Source organism: Cervus elaphus, chromosome 20 (assembly GCF_910594005.1).
Source record: "Cervus elaphus chromosome 20, mCerEla1.1, whole genome shotgun sequence".
Classification (NCBI taxonomy): Eukaryota; Metazoa; Chordata; class Mammalia; order Artiodactyla; family Cervidae; genus Cervus; species Cervus elaphus.
In genome coordinates, this window is record NC_057834.1 from 76,766,861 (window position 1) to 76,785,786 (window position 18,926).

Genomic DNA, 18,926 nt, shown 5'->3' on the forward strand with positions numbered 1-18,926 from the left:
AAATTATGGAACCAATAACATTCACTATTGCAACGAAAAGAATATAATACTTAGGAATAAATCTACCTAAAGAAACAAAAGACCTATATATAGAAAACTATAAAACACTGATGAAAGAAATCAAAGAGGACACAAATAGATGGAGAAGTATATCGTGTTCATGGATTGGAAGAATCAATATAGTGAAAATGAATATACTACCCAAAGTAATCTATAGATTCTGTGCAATCCCTATCAAACTACCAACGGTATTTTTCAGAAAACTAGAACAAATAATTTCACAATTTGTATGGAAATACAAAAAATTTCGAATATCCAAAATAATCTTGAGAAAGAAGAATGGGACCGGAGGAATCAACCTGCCTGACTTCAGTCTCTACTACAAAGCCAAAGTCATCAAGACAGTGTGGTACAGGCGCAAAGACAGAAATATAGATCAATAGAACAAAATAGAAAGCCCAGAGACAAATCCATGTACCTATGGACATCTTATCTTTTACAAAGGAGGCAAGAATATATCATGGAGAAAAGACAATCTCGTTAACAAGTGGTCCTGGGAAAACTGGTCAACCACTTGTAAAAGAATGAAACTAGAACACTTTCTAACACCATACACAAAAATAAACTCAAAATGGATTAAAGATCTAAATGTAAGACCAGAAACTATAAAACTCCTAGAGGAGAACATAGGCAAAACACTCTCCGACATAAATCACAGCAGGATCCTCTATGAACCACCTCCCAGAATATTGGAAATAAAAGCAAAAGTAAATAAATGGGACCTAATGAAACTTAAAAGCCTTTGTGCAACAAAGGAAACTATAAGCATGGTGAAAAGACAGCCCTCAGATTGGGAGAAAATAATAGCAAATTGAGCAACAGACAAAGAATTAATCTCAAAAATATACAAGAAACTCCTGCAGCTCAATTCCATTAAAATAAATGACCCAATAAAAAAGTGGGCCAAAGAACTAAACAGACATTTCTCTAAAGAAGACATACAGATGGCTAACAAACACATGAAAATAACCTCAACATCACTCATTATCAGAGAAATGCAAATCAAAACCACAATAAGGTACCATTACATGCCAGTCAGAATGTCTGCTATCCAAAAGTCTATAAGTAATAAATGCTGGAGAGGGTGTGGAGAAAAGGGAACCCTCTTACACTGTTGGTGGGAATGCAAACTAGTACAGCTGTTATGGAGAACAGTGTGGAGATTCCTTAAAAAACTGGACATAGAACTGCCATATGACCCAGCAATCTCACTGCTGGGCATACACACTGAGGAAACCAGAACTGAAAGAGACACATGCACCCCAATGTTCATCGCAGCACTGTTTATAATAGCCAGGACATGGAAACAACCTAGATATCCATCGGTAGACGAATGGATAAGAAAGCTGTGGTACATATACACCATGGAATGTTACTCAGCCATTAAAAAGAATACATTTGAATCAGTTCTAATAAGGTGGATGAAACTGGAGCCTATCATGCAGAGTGAAGTAAGTCAGAAAGAAAAACACCAATACATTATACTAATGCATATATATGGAATTTACAAAGAAGGTAGCAATAATCCTGTATGCAAGACAGCAAAAGAGACACAGATGTATTGAACAGTCTTTTGGAATCTGTGGAAGAGGGCGAGGGTGGGATGATATGGGAAAATGGCATTGAAACATGTAAATTATCATATACGAAACAAATCACCTACTTAGATTCGATGCATGATACAGGATGCTCGGGGCTGGTGCAATGGGATGACCCAGAGGGATGGGATGGGGAGGGAGGTGGGAAGGGGATTCATGATGGGAACACATGAACACCCATGGCGGATTCAAGTCAATGTATGGCAAAACCAATACCACATTGAAAAGTAAAATTAATTAACTAATTAATTAAAAAAAAAAACTAACACCCTGAAAAAGGTCCTTTTCATTATAGGGGACTGGCATGCAAAAGTAGGAAGTCAAGAGATACCTGTAGTAACAGGCAAGTTTGGCCTTGGAGTACAGAATGAAGCAGGGCAAAGGCTAAATAGAGTTTTCAAGAGAATGCACTAGTTATAGCAAACACCCTCTTCAACACAAGAGGAAACTGTCCATGTGTAGACATGGACATCACCAAATGGTCAACACCAAAATCAGATCGATTATATTCTTTGCAGCCAAAGATGGAGAAGCTCTACACAGTCAGCAAAAACAAGACCAGGAGCTGACTGTGGCTCAGATCATGAACTCCTTAAAGTCAGACTTCAATTGAAGAAAGTAGGGAAAACCATTAGACCATTCAGGTATGACCTAAATCAAATCCCTTACAATTATACACTGGAATTGACAAATAGATTCAAGAGATTAGATCTGATAGAGAGAGTGCCTGAAGAACTATGGATGGAGGTTCATGACATTGTACAGGAGGCAGTGATCAAGACCATCCCCATAGAAAAAAAAATGCATAAAGGCAAAATGAACAAATAGCTGAGAAAAGACAAGACGTGAAAGGTAAAGGAGAAAAGGAAAGATATATCCATCTGAATGCAGAGAATAGCAAGGAGAGCTAAGAAAGCCTTCCTCAGCAATCAATCAAAGAAATAGAGGAAAACAACAGAATGAGAAAGACTAGAGATCTCTTCAAGAAAATTAGAGATATCAAGGGAAATTTTCATGCAAAGATGGACTCAATAAAGGACAGAAATGGTATGGACCTAACAGAAGCAAAAGATATTAAGAAGAGGTGGCAAGAATACACAGAACTATACAAAAAATAACTATGATGCTGTGGTCACTCCCCTAGAGCCAGATGTCCTGGAATGCAAAGTCAAGTGGGCCTTAGGAAAAACCACCATGAACAAAGCTAGTGGAGGTGATGGAATTTCAGTTGAGCTATTTAAAATCCAAAAAGATGATGCTGTGAAAGTGCTGCACTCAATATGACAGCAAATTTGGAAAACTCAGCAGTGGCCACAGGACTGGAAAAGGTCAATTTTCATTCCAATCCCTAAGAAAGGTAATGTCAAAGAATGCTCAAAACTGCCGCACAATTGCACTCATCTCACACCCTAGTAAAGTAATGCTCAAAATTCTCCAAGCCAGGCTTCAATAATATGTGAACCATGAACTTCCAGATGTTCAAGTTGGATTTAGAAAAGGCAAAGGAACCAGAGATCAAATTGCCAACATCCACTGGATCATTGAAAAAGCAAGAGGGTGCCAGAAAAACATCTATTTCTGCTTTATTGACTGTGCCAAAGCCTTTGACTGTGTGGATCAAAACAAACTGGAAAATTCTGAAAGAGATGGGAATACCAGACCACCTGACCTGCCTCTTGAGAAATCTCTATGTAGGTCAGGATGCAACAGTTAGCACTGGACATGGAACAACAGACTGGTTCCATATGGGGAAAGGAGTATGTCAAAGCTGTATATTGTCACCCTGCTTATTTAATTTCTATGCAGAGTACATCTTGAGAAACACTGGGCTGGAAGAAGCACTAGCTGGAATCAAGATTGCCAGGAGAAATATCAGGAACCTCGAATATGCAGATGACACCACCGTTATGGCAGAAAGCAAAGAAGGACTAAACAGCCTCTTGATGAAAGTGAAAGCGAAGAGTGAAAAAGTTGGCTTAAAACTCAACATTCAGAAAACTAAGATCATGGCATCTAGTCCCATCACTTCATGACAAATAGATTGGGAAACAGTGGACACAGTGACAGACTTGATTTTGGGGGGCTCTGAAATCACTGCAGATGGTGACTGCAGCCATGAAATTGAAAGACGTTTACTCCTTGGAAGAAAAGTTGTCACCAACCTAGACAGCATATTAAAAAGCAGAGACATTACTTTGCCAAAAAGGTCTGTCTAGTCAAAGCTATGGTTTATCCACTAATCATGTATGGATGTGAGAGTTGGACTATAAAGAAAGCTGAGCACAGAAAGATTGATGCTTTTGAACTGTGGTGTTGGAGAAGACTCTTGAGAGTCTCTTGGACTGCAAGGAGATCCAACCAGTCCATCCCAAAGGAGATCAGTCCTGAATATTCATTGAAAGGACTGATGCTGAAGCTGAAACTCCAGTTATTTGGCCACCTGATGTGAAGAACTGACTCATTTGAAAAGACCCTGATGCTTGGAAAGATTGAAGGCAGGAAGAGAAGGGCATGAGATGAGGATGGCATCACCAATTCAATGGACAAGAGATTGAGTAAACTACGGTAGTTCAGGATGGACAGGAAGGCCTGGTGTCCTGCAGTCCATGGGGTCTCAGAGTTGGACATGACTGAGTGAAAGAGCTGAACCCCAGTCATATCACAGAAAGAACAAAAACCAAAGAAACTATACTTATGCCCAGTTAGGTGGACAATCAAGACCAGGTCACTGCTTTCTCTTTCTCCTTGTGATGACTTCTTTATCTGCTCTTTTTCTCAAACACCTGACAGTGGTGAACTCCTTGTCTTTTCTCCTTGGTGAAACTGGGAGCTCAGGTTGCTCTGTATTAATCAGCAAGAAGTCAAATGCCATCAAGATGTCGAAGGGTACAGATCATCTTAGGTGTTATACCCACACTGAACAGAACACACAGGACATGGCAGCTGATTGGCCTGAGCCATGCTGAACCATGCTCCCCTAGGTATTTGATCATATCCATTTGTAGTCTCAGTTGAAGGGAGCATTGCCTATGGCAGACAGTCAAAATCTTGGAGTATGGATAAGATACATTGCCTGCAGCTTCTTCAACATATACCTCACATCCTCTCCCACTGGGGTTTAAACCTTTAGAAAGATGGGCAAGCAATTCTCATAGGTCTTGTTGAATTTCCTGCTGTTACATGCCCACCTCAGTCAATGAGTAAAGAATTCATCTTTTTTTGAAGAGAATAACAGAAATGAGGAAAATACAGAGAGGAAGGGGAGGTAAAATATCTGACAACAGCTGATGTATAGTCCAGGTGGGAGAAGTACACAGATAATCCACTTAGCGGGTAACTTAAAGGTGGGGGGCAGGGGAGGGACAAGTTCAAGGGCACAAGCAGAGGGATTCAATGAAGGATATGGAGAAGTCAGAAGGTGGCAGGAACAAGGACCATGTAGCTTTTATAACTCGTGTTGAGTGAAATGGCAAGCAATGTGTGAATTCCAGAATTATTGAAGATCAGAGATAATGGATGATGCTAAATGAAACATGTGACCAAGGTAGAGGAACAGAGACACTGGGGCACTGTGGTTGATGAGGGTGGAAGCAAGGGGAACAGAAGCCTGACTTCTAGTCTCCTGCTAGTACTTCTTATTGGTAAATATCCATCAGAAAGGATGGAGGATATGGGGGATCTTCAGTGTCAGATAAATATAGAAAGTTTAATACAGTTTGCATTGTTTCTAGAATGTGACACAGTTAGAGCCATTAATGGTAGGAGGTGAATAGGGGAAACAAAGTGTTCCTTGAGAAGGTTCTGAACATGTATAGAGGTTGGATTTTCTTTCCTTGTTAAAATGGAAGTATCTTCCTCCTAGGCAGGCATTCATCAGCACACAAGTTCACCCAAAGTAATCCCTGGGCCGTCTGGACGATTGCTCTTACTGGGTGTTGCATTCTTTTCTTTCTGTGCAGTTTTCCCTCTGGGGTCCACAGTCAGGTCTGAAACCAAGGGCATCTGGATGTTGTGTGTGCACCATCCCTCCAAGGAGAACCACACCCTGATCCTTCTGAACACTGAGGGTCTGGGCAATGTGGATAAGGTAACACAGGGAGTCTTCTTTACTCTTCAGACTCCACTTGCATTTCAACTTCCCACCTCGATTTGATTTTTATGATATGTTCCTATACACTGCAAATCCTATTATGAATGATGAGGCCAAATTCTCTTTCCTTGAATTAATTCTTTGATAAAATATATACTTCAGTTGATAGGAATAAATTTTTATTATTTATAACACTGGGGTGAAAGATACAGTGAAAGTCTCTCAGTCCTGTCCAACTCTTTGCAACCCCATGCACTATACTGTCCATGGTATTCTCCAGGCCAGAATACTGGAGTGGGTAGCCTTTCCCTTCTCCAGAGGACCTTCCCAATCCAGAGATCCAACCCAGGTCTCCTGAATTTCAGGCAGATTCTTTACCAGCTGATCCACATGGGAAGCCCAAGAATACTGGAGTGGGTAGCCTATCCCTTCTCCAGAGGATCTTCCTGACCCGGAAATTGAACTGGGGTCTCCTGCATTGCAGGTGGATTCTTTAGCAACTGAGCTATCAGGGAAGCCCGTACAAGCTAATAAATATTCATTGGGCATTTGAATCCTGGGGATGAAGTGTAACAGATATCTCAGTGAGTTAAAGACCCAAAGCTGAGTTGGGGAGATAAATATTCAGTGTTCTCAGTACAGGGAAGCAAGAGGAAAAGAATGTGAGAATCTATCCCAGTTGCTCAGGTTCCTGAAAACTTCCTTATGAAAGCTATAACCCATTCAATCAATGGGATCTAGTCATTGAAGTATGTGGAGTTGATGAGTTGATGGTGGTGTAGGTAGGAACAATTAACATAGGATTTCTCTGAATAATGTATTTTTCAAATCTCCAGAAAAGTTTCAGCTATCCCAGGAAGATTTTAGGTTCTGAAGATGAATTCTTCATTGACTTATCTAGAAGCATGAGCTACTTTAATCAAGAACTTTGTAAATGGGATAATTTTAGAAACTTTGTCTTTACAGTGTTAGTTGTAATCAAGCTTTTTGACTTATTTATAGTAATCTGTATCTATACAAGAAAGCAGTAGCATTGAATCTTTGGCCTTCATCATTGTAGAAAAGAGCTGGTTCATAAATTCAGAAATTCTAAGTTTAAAAATACAGATTTAATGTATTCAATAATCACATTAGTGTCAACCCAAGTTGGTCTACGGATTCATAATAGACTGTAATTTTCATGACCCTCTTCTTTTTATCTAACTGCATTTTTCAAAGAACCAAAGCACACTGAACTGCACACTGATAGTAGAACTACTTGCTGCTCATATCATTATAAAGTATCTTGATAGTATATATGATGATGATTTAGTCACTAAGTCCAATCTTGCAACCCCATGGACTATAGTCTTCCAGGCTCTTCTGTCCATGGGATTCTCCAGGCAAGAATACTGGAGTGGGTTGACATTTCCTTCTCCAGGGGATCTTCCCAACCCAGGAAATGAAACTGGGTCTCCTGCATTGCAAGCAGATTCTTTACAGACTGAGCTACGAGGGAAGCCCTGAGTGTGTGTGTGTGTGTGTGTGTCTGTGTATATATATACATATTCTATTCCAAAGTCACTCATGAATTGCCCTGAATGTTGCTTTCAGCCTCATCATCTACTATCACACAAGTAATCACTACTTCAGTCAAATAAAATAATCGTGTAATAGCTTTACATGACCACACTTTCTGGCAATTATGATTGACTTCTGTGGGTCCTTCCACCTGCATGATTTCTATAACCCCACAAATCCATCTTCTGTCAATTCTTTAAATTCCAGCTATTTATTTCTTAATACCATCATATTACAGTCAGACACAAGCACTACTGCTCTGAATGCACAGAGTATTTTTTTATGGTTTGGGCATACGGGTTTTCCTGGTATCTCAGACAGTAAAGAATCTGATGCAATGCACGAGACCCAGGTTCAATCCCTGTGTTCAGAAGATTCCCTGGAGAAGAGAATGGTTACCCACCCCAGTATTCTTGCCTGGAGAATTCCATGGACAGGCCTCACAGGCTACAGTCCATGGGGTCGAATAGAGTCGAACACGACTAAGCAACTAACACTTACTTGCTTACCTTTGCCATTTATAATATAACATTTGATTCCATGTCTGGCAGCTTATCATCTTGGATGCATGTAAACATCTCCAATAAGATTATGTTCCCAGGTATACCTGCACCTCTTCAATGCCCTCTCTCTAAGGCAAGGAGTATAATATAAAACTTTATATCCAAGCAAGCAAATAAGTGTCTCCTGTTAGTTAGATGCACAGTTAGTAGTTGATTAATTTAACTGAATATCATTTGTGTTCTCAATATACACCATGATATATTAGGAAAATGTTGGAAAGGCAACAAACACCCACTTACTGTCCCACAGCTTCTATGTTCTAGGCACTGTACTAAACATTTTAAGCACATATAGGGCATCATACATTTCTGTTAGTAGCTAATCACACTCAGGTGTTTAAAGGGGTCAATATCTTCACCAGAAAGGTTTGCGTTTAGCATTGTCTTGAAAATTTGTTATTTGTCTCACTACTGAGTTACAGTACAGATGTTATAGTAAATGAACAACTGAATGAGAGCAGATGGAGTAGCATCCTCACGCTGTAATGTACTCTCTAGGGGACTCCAAGAATGACTTGAGGATCTTTGTCCTGGCCGTGCTCCTGAGCAGCAGTTTTGTCTACAACAGGGTGAACACCATCAACCACCAGGCCCTGGAACAGCTGCAGTATTCTTCCAGAACTGAATGAATACATTCCATTGAGTTCCTAAGAATAGCAACCGACAATGTTTGTTCTTTTCCATGACTCCATTCTGTTGGCAGATGAGACAGTAAAATGGGGAGAAAGGGAATATTTGTAAAACTTGTTTTGGGGTAAATTTTTTCCTTAGCTAAGATCCCAGCTATGTGACTGAATTAACGGAGCTGATCAGAATCAAATCATCTCCCATCTCCGATGATGTAGAGGACTCAGTCGAGTTTTTGACATTCTTTCCAGACTTTGTCTGGACTGTGTGGAATTTCATGCTGGAGCTGGAGTTAGATGAAAACCCCATCACTGAAAATGAGTACCTGGAGAATGTCTTGAAGTTGATTCCAGGTATCAGAGCAGGGGCAAGGTGGTAGAAAGCTCAGTAGGAAGTGGGATCAAGAGCCCTGACATCCAGCACTTGATGTCAATCTTGATTTGGGGCTGGATTGAGGCCATGCTAACGGTGCTTGGTGAATGAAATGTAGGTGTGGCTCCATCATTGCTGTTACTTGGAAACCCCAGTGACCAGAGTGTAAGCTCACAGAGGAAGTTTAAAATCCAATATTAGAGAAATGGGTACCAAGAAAAAGCAAAGCTGACATATGTGTATTATATATTGAGTGCTTCTCCTCTCCTATTTGAGTAAGATAATCTATCAGATTGGAAATTGGTAAATACGGAATCATAAGGTTAAAAAAAGGACTAATTTTTGACATACATTTCACACAATATATGTTACTAGCCTACACAGATAACTCCTTCATAGACAGGCTGTTTATACACTAAAGAGTTCAGGGGAAACAAACTGCTATGTCCTTCCAGTAAGACTGTCTGGTTCCTAAATGCTCTTTCTCATAACATCACACTCTTCATTCTTGAACTTACACAGTACATGTCATGTTAAAAGAAAAGCTAGTTACTTAGGTTATTTTAGCAGAGAGGATAATTGCTGGTACCTAAAAGTATTATGGCAGAGAGTGAAGAGGAACTAAAAAGCCTCTTGATGAAAGTGAAAGAAGAGAGTGAAAACGTTGGCTTAAAGCTTAACATTCAGAAAACTAAGATCATGGTCTCTGGTCCCATCACCTCATGGAAAATAGATGGGGAGACAGTGGAAACAGTGTCAGACTTTATTTTAGGGGGCTCCAAAATCACTGCACATGGTGACTGCAGCCATGAAATTAAAAGACGCTTACTCCTTGGAAGGAAAGTTATGACCAACCTAGACAGCATATTAAAAAGCAGAGACATTACTTTACCAACAAAGGTCCGTCTGGTCAAGGCTATGGTTTTTCCAGAGGTCATGTATGGATGTGAGAGTTGACCTGTGAAGAAAGCTGAGAGCCAAAAAATTGATGCTTTTGAACTGTGGTGTTGGAGAAGACTCTTGAGAGTCCCTTGGACAGCAAGGAGATTCAGCCAGTCCATCCTACAGGAGATCAGTCCTGGGTGATCACTGGAGGGACTGATGCTGAAGCTGAAACTCCAATACTTCGGCCAACTCATGCAAAGAGTTGACTCATTGGAAAAGACCCTGATGCTGGTAGGGATTGGTGGCAGGAGGAGAAGGGGAAGACAGAGGATGAGATGGCTGTATGGCATCACCAACTCGATGGACATGAGTTTGAGTAAACTCTGGGAGTTGGTGATGGACAGGGAGGCCTGGCGTGCTGCGATTCATGGGGTGACAAAGAGTTGGACACAACTGAGCTACTGAAATGAATTGAACTGAACTGAACTGAAAAGCATTATTAATTTTGCATATTAAATCATTTATTCACTCTTTCAATAACTACTTACTGATAGATATGCCTAGAACCATCTTCTATGATGCTGTAAGACATAATATAGAAAGATACAGGAGATGGATGAGGTCTTCAAGTTTCATTTAAGCTATCTTTACTATGGGATGGTATATGCTAAAGTGATCTTTTGATAGTATGTTTACACTTTTACCCTGGTTTATAAAACTTTTCTTTATGTCCTGAGAATCATTTATTTCCATAGGTTTTCTTCCCAGCATTATCATAAATATCTTTATTTCTATAATTACATTACTTTAGAGCACACATGTCATTTAGAGACATGGGAATTGTAATATCAGAAAAATATTTCTGACAATTTCTTGGGTAAAGCTATTACTCAAAAGACATCTAATAATTAGTTGATTCACTATACAGCATGGAAGGTTAAGGAAAATAATCAGAAGTGTCTTCACTTGGAATGGATTCCTCCCCTGCCTCCTCAGAAGTACTTTCATCACTCTTGTTGTTGTTAGTCACTCAATCATGTGCTAATCTTTTGTGACCCTATGGATTATAGCCCACCAGGTTCCTCTCTTCATGGGGTTTCCCAGGCAAGAATACTGGAGTGGGTTGCCATTTCCTTCTCCTGGGGATCTTCCAGACCCAGGGATCACACCCTGGTCTCCTGCATTGGGAGGCAGATTTTTTACCACTGAACCACTTGGGAGGCCCTCCTTCACTCTCAGCTCTGTGCAGAAAAAAAAAAGGGGGGAAGGGATTTTCCATTTCCTGAGTAGATTAGCATAAGGTTGACTTGCATGAATTGATTAGTAAAGATTTACAGACACAGGAGATACCAAAATGCAAAGATCCCAGAAATGAAACACTTGAGCCCCCTCACCTGAAATTTGTCCCTTCCATGATTGCTTGTTTTTCACTACTGTTGGCGAGGATCCAAGAATTCAAAACTCCAGCATGCCCAGAGAGAATATCAGGAAGTTTTTTCCAGAAAGAAAATGCTTTGCCTTTGACTGGCCTACAAGTGACAAAAAGCTATTACTCCATATTGAGGAAGTGCTAGATAACCAACTGGATGAGAATTTCCAGAAAAAATGACGATTTCTGTTCATATATCTTTTTTTTTTTTTTTATTCTTTTATTCTTTTTTTTTTTTATTAGTTGGAGGCTAATTACTTCACAACATTTCAGTGGGTTTTGTCATACATTGATATGAATCAGCCGTAGATTTATACGTATTCATATATCTTTACCCATATATCTTTACCCATATATATTCATATATGTTCATATATATGTTCATATATCTTTACCCATGCAAAACCCAAGACCCTAAGAGAAGGAATCACTGTCAAGGGGGGACGTGATTCTCTCACAATAGACCATGTCTCTCTGTGACTCAGTGGGTGCAATGAACTTGTGATTGCACTCTGGGATTCTCAGTAATTGTGTTTTCTTCTCCACGTAACTTGGAAAATGGATGCTCATGCCACACATGGAAATGCATGTTTCTTCACTAAAAGGAGCCTATATACATGTGTGTTTTTTCTGCAGTCTATCAAATCTCTTGAAACTATTACAATAATGATATAAGTTAAAGATAGAAATCTTCATGGTGATGAGATGTCTGATGCGATAGGTGTTTTGAGTGAGGATATGCAAAGTATTTTGTGAATTTACACGAAGAATAAAATAAATAGTAGTCCATGAATCCATGTAGTTTTACCGAGAGTCTGAGAAACAAATATAAATATGTCTTATATACAGGGTTGGCCTCATGAACATGCCACCTGGGCAGTCACACTGTGTCCTGTGCTGAGATGAGTCCTTCTTGTTTTCATGTTTTGTGTCACTGTACCGAAATTCTGATGACATTTTCATCAAGATGTTTTAATTTACAAATAGAGCCCCCAAATTATGTAAATTACTTACAAGTGTCATAAGATGTTCTTATTTAATTACAATGGGAAAAGTGTTGTTAATTACAATGGGAGACCCTTGAGCATATTGTTTGAGATGATTTGTTCAATATTGTAATGTGATGAATTGGAGAAACATAAAAGATAGAGTGCATAGGAGATACAGTGATGATATTCAAAAAAAGTGGATTCATACAAGAAAATGGAAGAGGATACAAGAATGAAGAAAATGAGGGGAAGGATAAATAGAAGAAAAGAAATCTTTAACTTCAAAAAATTTTAATGATTTCTAGAATGCTGATCTGTAAAGCTGTTTTTAAAAAGCCAGTGAGAATTCTCTCTCATTTCATAAATATCATGTATCTTTCAGGGTTGGGGACTCTGGTGGAGGCTTATGTAGATGCCATCAACAGTGGAGGAGCTCCCTGTTTGGAGAACGCAGTAATAACTCTGGCTGAGTGTGAGAACTCATCAGTCATGCAGAAGGCAGCTGATCGCTACAGTGAGCAGATGACCCCGCGACTGAGCCTCCCCACAGACACGCTCCAGGAGCTGCTGGAGGTGCATGCAGCCTGTGAGAGGGAAGCCATTGCCATCTTCTTGAGGGACTCCTTCAAGGATGACAAGCAGATGTTTCAGAAGAAGCTCGCAGTAATGTGTCCTAGAATATATCCTTCCTGATTCCTTTCTTCCGGAATGATGCCTAGCCACCGCACTTTTGACCCCATGGTTCATATGCTTCTTATCATAAAATGAGTCTAGATTCTAGTGGGTGATACGGCTCTACAAGCTATACAGTCCATCCATTTTCTAAAAGTTGGGCTTTTTATTTTCTGTCATAGTAAAATAAACTACCCTGAGCTTAGCAAGTTGAAACACACATCTAATAGCTTATCGTTCCCCGGGTCAGATTCCCACTCAGGGTCCATGGGTATTTGCTCGGTGTACTGTAGCTGAAAACAAGGTCACGTGGGCTTGCTACTCACATGGAGACTCTGGGGAACCCCCCTACCCCTTCAACAGCAATGGGGCACTGTTTCTTTCCTCAGTTTCTAATCTCTCTAATTACCTCTTCTGCCATCAGCTGGAGAAGACTACATGTGAAGGGCTTGTGTGATTAGGTAATGCCCACTTGGGTCATCTCCATTTCTTCACTTAGCCTGTGCCATATAACATAGTCTAAACACAGCATCTATATTTGTCATATTCACAAGTCTCCAGGCTATGCAGAGTGTGGACACGAGGGGAGAGAATGCTTGGAGATCACAGTTCTACTTACCATTGGCAGCTTCACTGAAAGTTTGACTTTCAGTCTCCCTTGACCATCTTACAAGTTACAAAAACCTCTTAGCTCATATTGAGAAAGCAAGCCTGATTTTAATTTATAAGTACAAACAAAAAATTTTGTTTCTATATTTTCACACACTCAAGCTCTCAGGGAATCAAGAATTCATGAAGAGTTCAAAACTCTGATCAGTGTGTACTTAACTCATTAATGGGCAGTTGGTTTGCTGTGTATGTATTTTTATCCATAGCACCCAGTGTGCAGAAGAATCCCTGTTTCCCATCATAATTAAACTTTTCATTTTTCATTGTTGGTGGATGGATCGCGATTTGTCCTACTGCTGCTAAAGGAAGCACACAGGGTTCATGCCTGCCAACCCCTTCACTGAACAGATGTTGAGGTTGAGTCCACTGAATTTAAGGGACTTCCCACAAGTCCCACATAGAGGTGGTCAGAACTGGGACTAAAACTAGACCCCTGACTCCATGTCTGTTATTCTGTGTCTCAACCCTATGTTATCAGACTTCCTCCAAAAGAATCACAGCTGGACCTTCCCTTCTAACAGCTTCTTTCCATTGGATTTCTCCACTCTCCCTAATAGGACTTCACAGAGAAAAAGAAGGCAGTTTTCTTGCTTCAGAATGAAGAGGCATCTGTCAATTACTGTTAGGCTGAGCTTAAGCACCTTTCAGATCCTTTGATGCAAAGTATTTCAGAAGGAATTTTCTTTGTTCCTGGAGAACCCAATGTCTACTTAGAAGCAAAGAAGAAAGTTGAACAGGATTATAACTAGGTGCCCTGGAAAGGAGTTAGGTGAGGAGTAAAGGAATTGGGAGAAAACAGCAGACTGCAGTCAGGAGGTGCTTGTTGGTTCCTTTGTTCCTTTGTTCCTGCTTTGTTCAGAAGCTATCAGCCACTGGTTGGTGGGACTAGGTCATGAGGAGGCTAACTGTGGAAACCTGGAGGGTTCTGAGTCTAGTGTTAGATTACCAATGAGTGACGTGAGGCTCTGGGAGACCTGAGTGTTGCCCACACTGGTGGGTAAGGCCAGGTAGCTAGTTGCCAGCCTCTTGGAGGGAAGAACCAGTTTTGGGGGACTGGTTGCAGCCTCCAGGGTCCTGATTACAGGATCCAAGAGACCCAGAACCTAATTTGGTTAACTGTAGGGCAGCTGGTCCCTCATACATTTGGCTACTGGGCCTGGAACGTCTTAAAATTTCTGTTGGCCTGAGCCCAGCTGGGTGCAGGGCGGGATCTGGCCTGCTAGTGGGTGGGCTGGTCGTGCAGTTTGGGAGACTGAGGTTTTTTTGCTCCTAGTATCTTCCCACTGGTGCAGAGATGTAGGTCACAGGTCTCTGGCTGGAGGGCCCAGGGATTTTTCAGGCTTAGACCCCGTGGCTTGTGACAGGGTGCTGGGTTTTTTTCTGGAGTTGGCTTTGGCCTCAGGAGTTCGTAAGGTAGCCTGGCTTCTGGTGCATGGAGCTATGCTTATGCTCAGTTAGTTGCCTGAACCATCCCAGCAGTGTCAGCTGACTGGGCCAGGATAAGCCTGGGTCTTAGAGCTAATAAACTAAAAGCAAGATTCCTAAATGGTGATTGCCAGCACCAATGTGCACCTGGGATAAAGAGTTCTCAAAGATGAGTGTTGCAGTGACTGTGTCCCCTGAGGGGGCTGCAGTTGCCCTCTGCCTCTAGGAGACCCTCCAAGATCAGGAAGTAGGTCCAACCCAGGTTCCTGTCAAATTGCTGCTTCTTGTCTGAGTTCTGGAGCATGTAAGAGTTGGTGTGTACTCTTTCAGGGTTAAATCTGTATTTCCCCAAGCCCTCTGAGACTCCTGAAAGGAAGCCCCGCTAGTCTTCAAAGCAGAATGCTGTGGAAGATTGTCTTCCCAGTGCTAGACACTGGCTGCGGGGCCCAATGTGGGAGCCGGACCTCTCACCGCTGTGGGAGGACCTCCAAAGCTGTAATTACCCTCTGGATTGTGGATCATCCACCTGGGTGTATGGGATGTGGCAGTACTGGGACACTGCCCCTCCTATCCATCAATTGTGGTCCCTTGAATTTCTGTTAGATTTTGCTCTTTTTCACCAATGGTTGCTCTGCACATAGTTGTGACTTCAGTGTGCCTGTGAGAGGAGATGAACTCAGGGTCAGTCTGCTCCAGCATATTACCAAGACAATCAGTTAGTTTAGTCCTCAGAATAATAAATTAGGTACTACTGTCATTCTCTTTATAAAACTGAGAACTATGACATATGGAAATATCACTAAGTTGCTTAAGATCACAGAGCCATCAAGTGGTAGTGCTGATGGGGCAGCCATAGTTTTTTGACAAGTATTCAAAAATCGGAAAACAGCCTAGGAAAGCTTCCTGGAAGAGGTGGTAGAAGCTCCAAGTTGAAATGACCATAAATGATATTCTAACAAAGAAAGAGTAGACGGGCATTAGTAAAAAAAAAAAAAAGAAGAAGAAGAGAATATGCATATATAGCAGTTGCAAACAGTGGAAGATGGGAGTTTGTAGACCTGCCGTGAATTCTGGAGTCTGTAAACATTTTGGGAGCCTGCAAAGGATGGAGAATTTAAAGGGTCTGGTGTGTAAGTTTACTAAATGATAATTTCCACAGCAAGACACTACATCTTCCCTACCTGACAAGTCTTTGCTCCTGTTGTTTCCTCGGGCCAATGAGGTCCTCCAGAACTTCCTGCAGTCACAGGGAGGAGTAGAGGCAGCCCTCCTGCAGGCAGACCAGGCCCTCGCTGATGGGGACAAAGCCATGGCAGGTACAGGGGAGGACTGAGTTCTCAGAGGGGAATGTGGTTCCTGTGCTGCCCTTAGACAGGTTGGGAGCAAACACTTCCTGGAACCAGAGCTTCCCCTTCTTTTGTGGAACCTCTCTGCTACATGTGGAAATAAATGGGGGAGTTTGGGTGGCATGTACATCCAATCAGTGCCTCTATATCATGTGCTAAAGCAGGTTGCCTGATGTGGTAGCAGGAACAGCAGACACCTTCCCACCAATTTAAAGTCATCCTAGCCTCTGAGCTCAGGAGGGTATAGCTCAGTATAATTGTCATATGTCTCTCTTTAAAATGCTTGTGAAACAGAAGAATGAACCAAGAGACAGAAAGCAGAGATGGAGGAGGAACTGCTAACACAGAAACTGAATGACAAGAAGCAAAAAAATGAAAGCACAAGAGAGAGGTTTTGGTGAAGATGTGGCCCAGCTGAGAGAGAAGATGGAAAGGGAAAGAGAAAACCTTCTGAGAGAGCAGGAAATGATGATGGAACACAAGCTGAAGGTAAGTTTAGAAGGGCCTGGGCAGGGCCTGATGGGGAAAACCCTAACTTCTCAGGAATAAAGGGACAGAAATTTGACCTAAGTTCAGATCCTGGAGGGAACTCCAAAGACATAGGATTCACTATAATGTCAAAGAGATGTGGATCGTGCTAAAGGCTTACCTCTGTAAGACTCAGCACCTTCTGTAGTGTTAGGGTTTGGATGGGACACATAAAATGACCCAGACTCTTGGACTGCCGTTCACGGTAATTATAGCATCACATTTGCCCCGAAATGAATAGGACCTCGTCTTAGACTCCTTAGAATTTTAGGGACAACCATCAGAGACCTGGAATAGTTCCATCTGCTCTTGAAGGTATCAGATGGTGCCTGCTATGAGATACAGGATACTAAAAGCTGTAAAATTTGCTACATTTGTTTCCAGGTCTGCCTGATTTCATTTTATATACCTAGAATAAATGCATTCTTTGTCCCAGCCTCGAGTTTGAACGCCAGTGTTCTAAAGAGAGTCAGCAGTGCTGTTTTGGTGACATGTGTGGGCATTCTACCTCAGTAAAACTGACAGATATTTAGAATTCACCTGCATTCTCTCCCAAGGGCTGGAACCCCTTCCTAGGATAGTTTTAAAACCTGACCTACACCCTAGGAGATGACCTACAACTAGGGAGATGCTGTTGAAGGAACATGAGAAACTCTAAACCTTGGATGCTCTCCCGTCCCTGGTGCAAATGTTTGCAAATACTAGACAGACATCAAAAAAGCATCTCAGGTGTTAGAGAAATAGACAAACGTACTTTTCTGCTATAGTTGTTTGATTAAAAAATACTTATTTGGTTTGTTTTCTAAAAGGAACTCTCCCCTTTTTACAGATGCAAGAAGAACTACTTACAGAAGGATTTTAAAAGAAAGCTTAGGAGTTAAAGACATATATCAACTAAAAGAAGACATTAAAACAAATAAAAATAATAAGCCTTCAGTTACTGCACAGTTCCTTGATGGGGCTAGCTTAACAGTAGTTGCTGTACTACCTGGGATTAGTAAAGTATATGGTTTGATATCAAACCACTTATATCACTATAAGTGAAATTTTGAAAAAGATTGAGATTCCCTGATAAGTGTATTTTAAAAGGCATCTTTTGTCTTAATAGTGTAACATTGTAGCTCATTTTTGAAACATGTATGTCATGACAGCTTTGTTCAAGAAGACTTTAAAAATAAAAACTGATTATCAAAGAATTGCTGTAGTGTATGCGTGTGTGTGTGAATCACTCAGTCATGTCCAACTCCTTGAGACCCCATGGTCTGTCCACGGAATTCTCCAGGCAAGAATATTGGAGTGGGTTGCCATTCCCTTCTCTAGGGGATCTTCCCGACCCAGAGATTGAAGCCAGGTCTCCTGCACTGCAGGTAGATTCTTTACCTTCTGAACTACCAGGGAATCCCACTTAACATGGTTACCATGGTCTGATACACAAAAAATAAAAAACAAGCAATTCTGATTGAATTAGTTAATTTAAAGAAAAGGAAAACAAGTTGAAAGACAATGATTAATTCTGGTAAAGTGTTGAGAAGAGCAAGAAACAAATATAAGAGGAGGAACATTTGCAATCTATAGTACAGTCCTGAAGGTCAGTTCTTTAAGTTATAATGAGCCCTTATATAACAGTGAAGAAGCAGCAACAAGCACATTTTTACATGGGCAAAAATATAGAAAGAGAAAATGTGTTTAACTTCACTACTAATAAATGACATACAAGGTAAAATTAGGAGGGACCTGTGTCACCTCCCGGATGGGCCAGAAACAGCAGTTTGGACAGGACACTAGGTGTCAAGGGTTCCAGGAAATTGGGGGTCTCTGCTAACTGCTAGGGAGAGTACAAACTGGTACAAATATAATTCAAAGATTTAAACGCAAGTACTGCTGATACAGAATCCACATTTAGTAATCTGTCTTAACGGTCTTATTAACCAGAGTTGAAAATGGCACATGTTGTAGTGTATTTGTTGCAGGATTGCTGTAATTTCAGAAGACTGGGAACAACTCGATTTTTTATAATTATTATTTATTTATTTTATTTTAATTTTGGGTTGTGCTTTGTCTTTGTTGCTGGGCAGGCCTTTCTTTAGTTGCAACAAGTGAATCCTCATCCTAA

At 40.9% G+C, this 18,926-nt stretch overlaps 1 pseudogene; it reads left to right on the forward strand.

Moving 5' to 3' along the window:
• Nucleotides 1-17,857, forward strand: part of LOC122676768 — a 40,384-nt pseudogene extending 22,527 nt beyond the window's left edge.
• Nucleotides 17,858-18,926: the final 1,069 nt, after the last annotated feature.